This window comes from Nannospalax galili, unplaced genomic scaffold (assembly GCF_000622305.1).
Source record: "Nannospalax galili isolate Female #2095 unplaced genomic scaffold, S.galili_v1.0 scaffold108, whole genome shotgun sequence".
Classification (NCBI taxonomy): domain Eukaryota; kingdom Metazoa; phylum Chordata; class Mammalia; order Rodentia; family Spalacidae; genus Nannospalax; species Nannospalax galili.
The window spans coordinates 570,414-575,482 of record NW_008358988.1 but is presented as its reverse complement, the minus strand read 5'-3'; positions in this window follow the sequence as shown (position 1 = coordinate 575,482).

Below are 5,069 nucleotides of genomic sequence, written 5' to 3'. Positions count from 1 at the left end.
CTGGCTTTTGGGCATCCAAACAATGCTAAGATTAACCTCTCACTTACATCTTTGGGTGTATCTTGGAATCAGTTCCTAGACAGAGCCACATTTTAAGGTTCAATCTGAAGATTTGAAAAGCAAATTTCCAACTGGGTGTGGTAGTATAGACCTGTCATCACAGCTAGGTCATCCTCTACTACATTGCAAGATCAAGGTCAACCTAGGCTATGTGAGACCCTGTCTCAAAACAAACAAGAAAATAAGTAAATTTCATCAAGTGCTTCTACCCTTAAGATGATGTTTTGTTTGAGAAAGTCAGAATGTCTCTAGCTAAGTAGGATGTAATGGTGAATAAGTTTGAACATATCGGTGCTTCGAGGACTGGCTTGCAGAGTCCTGGGCCATGGCTTCTTAGTGGAGTTTCAGAGCCAGAGTCAGTGTGGTCAACCCAAACAGTGACCCATCCTGACATGACAGTCTACCCAGCTCCTTCGCTCTCCAGTTCATGGCAAGTCCAGCCTGCAGTTTGTAATTGATTGGCAGTTGTCCTTTGTGATGGTGTCTGGCACTAGTTGTGACAAGGACATGCTTTGTCTAGTTGCTGGGTAGACAGGTTACCAGCCACAGTGGGAGCTTCTCAGTAGGGTGTGCTTGGTGTCTAGCTTTGAGGCCCCTATCGGGACCTTGAGGCACAGTGGTGACGGCCAGGAGCAGCACCTGCCTGCACATGTCAAACTTAATTCTTAGAGCAAATCTACAGTGTACACAGGTGCACTGAGGCAGACATTGGTGCTGTTCAGTAGATTTTTCTGTTTTTTCTTCTAAACATATGAGTTTACAATTCCCTGCCCCCTCTGAAGTGAGGCATGACCATGTGACTTGCTTTGATCGATAAAATGTGAGCAGAGGTGGTATAGGGCTCTTCCAAAGAGAAGCTCTAAAGGCCAGCCCATGACTGGTTCCTTTCCTTCTGTGGTACACAGAGCCTGGCCACACTCCAAGATCTGTCAATCTGGGTCTCAAAGTGAGGGTGAATCACAGAACCCCTAGCTAACCTGTAAGCCATGCAGAGTGTGAGATGTGTTTTATTAGTTTATTTTTTTCTATTTATTTATATTTATTTATTTATTTATTTATTTATTTATTTAAGACAGGGTCTAACTATGTAGCCCTGGCTGACCTGAAATTCACTATGTAGACTAGGCTGGCCTTGAACTCACAGAGATCGGTCCGCCTCTGCCTCCTGAGTGCTGGGATTAAAGGTGTACAGAGAGGTGTCCAGCCTTTTTTATTAGTTTCTTATTATCATATGTTAGTTGACATCCAATTCATTTAAATCATTATTGGTATAGAATTATGTATCACCCTATCCTGATACAAGAACTGAAAGTAGAGAGGTTAGCCAGTTTCTCCAGGTCCACTGGAGGTACTGGAAGCATCAGGGTTTGTACTTGGATACTTGGCCTCCGGCCTGCCTGATCCCCACACCAGTGGCTTAACTAATGAATGGTTCCAATTGGAATGGAAGAGGCAAGAATCAAAAGCTCTTTTCTAAAATCCCGAGTTTGTTTGGTAGTCCCGGGCCCCAGAATGTCAGGTTGATGGGGATTTCATTATGTGGACCTATCAATTTGGAAGAGACAGAAATATACTGACTCATACTGATAGTTCACACACATAAACACACACAAAAACATATATGTCTGCACAGTCTACGAGCAGATGAGGCTCAGATAGTATCCTCAGGACACTGTCTCTCCATCGCTTCCCTCTGCTCTCATTTGTGCTGGCTTTAATCTTACACAGCTCCTGCCTTAGGGGACCACAGCTTCCATCCTCCAGCTTCACACCCCAGTGGGGATGCATTTTTGTCCTTTGTATTAGGGCTGAATGAAATGATGAGTGTGAACATGATTGTGAAGGAAATAGGAGCACAACATCTAGTACCAGGTGGTTCAACATTAGCTCTTGAAATTTTAAATGCTGCCCCTGTCACTGGAGAGGGAAAGAATCAGTACACCAATAAATAAATAAATAAATAATCCAACTTCAGAGCTATGGTCCTAGTGTACAAAGCCCAGGGCACCCTGAGAAGCACAGCCATGATCATGGAGAATTGGGGGCCATATACATAGAAGACTGGGCTCACATCCATAGAGCACTAGCATCACACTTCTGGGATTACTGGGGTCATACCTGAAAAGCACTGGGGGTCACACTTTTGGACACCCGTGGAGCACTGAGTACACACCTGTGGAACACTAGCATCACATTCACAGAGCACTGGAGGTCCCACCTGTGGACACCCATGGAATACTGGGGTGATACCCACAGGGTACTGAGACGGTAGCAGGCATGACCACGGTGGCTAGGCAGCATAGTACTTCAAGTCAAGGCTCCTGTGTATGTAAATACAGGGAAGTGGTACCCAGGTTAGGTTAGGTCCTCCTTTCCTAGGTGTTGTACTTGATCCCAAAGGGATTTCTTTACTGTCTGTGTGGCATGACTCTGATTAATTTGGGGAGGGAGATGTGTGACCATTCCAAGTTAGGACAAGGTTCTCTGGACATATAACACTTGGAACAGAGATTCAAAAGTACAACCATGAACATTCTTCTATCTATAAGATTTTATTGAGCACCTACTGTGTGCTTGATACTGTTCTAGGGGCTGGGGATTAATATCAACAACATGCCAATAAGATGAACATTCTTCTATCTATAAGATTTTATTGAGCACCTACTGTGTGCTTGACACTGTTCTAGGGGCTGGGGATTAATATCAACAACATGCCAATGCCAATAACTAGTATAAAAACATTGAGATCATTTCTAATGCCAACTGCCATAAAGAAAATAAAACTGGGAAATGTGGCCAAGTATTGACCAGATGATCTGGAAGACTTTTTGGGGTGGAATCTGTAGGGAGGACTTAGTCAAAGGAAGAGCTGGGGAAGAAGGAAAGGATGGAAGTATGCCCCTAAGGAGGAGAACTTGGCATCCAGCAATGTTGGAAGGAAGGTGGGGATGGCTGGGGATGGCGGGTGAGGGGGAGACATCAGGTGAATATGGGGAGGCCGGCAAGGATGGAGCTGGCCAGCCCTTGTTGACCACAGCAAGTCTGACCTTTGTCCTCCAAATTCTAGACAGGCAGAACTGGACTCCACAGGACGCCTTGCACTGACTCCTGGAGCTGTCCAGCATTTTGTCCTTCCTGAGGGTTAGCTGGTGGTGGTGTCTGCTTAGTGAACTGGGCCCTTGTTGCCCGGAATCCTGTCAGACTTCACACATTCAGAAGTACAGAAGTGTCGGCCAGATTAAGCTTCTGCAGAGGTAGAGCCTCTCCTTCCTTCTGCTGAAAACTATACAGAGGGGTAGCCAGGCATAGTGGTGCACGCCTTTAATCCCAGAACTCGGGAGGCAGAAGCAAGTGGATCTCTGCGAGATGCAGACCACCCTAGTCTACCTAGTGAGTTACAGACCATTTGGGGCTACAGAGAGACCCTGTCTCAAAAAGCAAATAAAGCAAACAAAAATTATGCACAGGGGCTTGGGATGCAGCTCAGTGAGATGCAGAATGCAGTGCAGGCCTTGTGTAGGATTTGTGAAAACCCTGGGTTTGACCCCCTACTGAATTAAACTGGGTGTGGTAGCAGAGATCTATAACCCCAGCATTGGGGATAGGGAGGCAGGAGGGTCAGAAGTCAAGATCTCAGTTACATCATAAGTTGAGGCCAACCTTGGATACTTGAGACCTTGCCTTTAAAAAAAAAAAAGAGGCCAGGTATGGTGCACACCTTTAGTCCTAGCACTCGGGAGGCAGAGACAGGCAGATCTCTGTGAGTTCAAGGCCAGCCTGGTCTACATAATGAGTTCCAGGACAGCTGGGGCTACAGGGAGACCCTGTCTCAAAAAGACCAAATTAAAATGATTTTTTTAAAAAAGGAACCCAGAGGCAATTCATCTAAATATTAAGTGTTCTTGGTATGGGTGCTGACTGTGTGCTGCTTTGTGAACAGCACTGTGCTCTGTGATAGCCGTCCTTTGTGTTTGTCAGAGTCCAGTCACACACTTTCAAAATTTACAGTGGCTGGCTATGTTTTTCTTTTCTATTTGCCAGTATTTAGCAGGTTATCTGTAATGCTGTATAATTCCTATTAACTTTTTTTTTTGGTCTTTTTGAGGCAGGGTCTCTGTGTAGCCCCAGCTGTCCTGGAACTCCCTGTGTAGACCAGGCTGGCCTTGAACTCACAGAGATCCGCCTGCCTCTGCCTCCTGAGTGCTGGGATTAAAAGGCATGCGCCACCACGCCCCGCCCCTATTAACTTTTTAAAACCAGTATAGAAACAACCTCTGCTGTCAGGTTTTTGGATTTTTTGTTTTGTTTTTTCAAAGCAACTAGAAGGATACACAAGAAAAGCAAGCTTTCTTTTAGAAGTATTTTGAGGAAAGAATAAAACTCTTTCTGAAAATCACCAAGCTCAGGCCTTTAAGGCCAGCCAGCCATGGCTGGAGATGTTTACACCTGGCACGTAGGCAAGTATAAGTTGGGGCCTTGGCCTAGCTGCAGGTGTGTCCAGCCTGTAGCCTGTAGGCCACATGTGCCCCAGGATAGCTACGAACGCAGCCCAATACAAAATCATAAACTTACTTAATGAGACATTATTATATCTGGTATAAAAATGACATTTGTCTTTGTTTGCTTTTGAAACAGAGTCTTGCTAGAATGCAGCCCAGACTGGCCTAGAATTTACAATCCTCCTGTCTCAGCCTCCAGAGTTGGAGGATTATGGGCACGCGCCACCACACTTGGTTCGGTGTATAAGGGTGTTTTTGGTCAGGTCCTCCCCCACCCCCTAAATCCCCAGAGCCTGGAATGCGGATTCTCATGCAAGTATTTTAATGAGGGAGTGTCCTCAGACATGTCTTACAAAGGAAAGGAGGAAGGTGAGGTGGAAAAGGTGAAGCAAAGATGCATTTCATCTGGTGCTGTCACCTCGGCTGGCACGGTCATCTTGAGGTATAGGGAGATTTTGCACCTGGTGCCAGTCACCACCTGCAGGACCCTGTGGGTCATGGTGCAGGCAA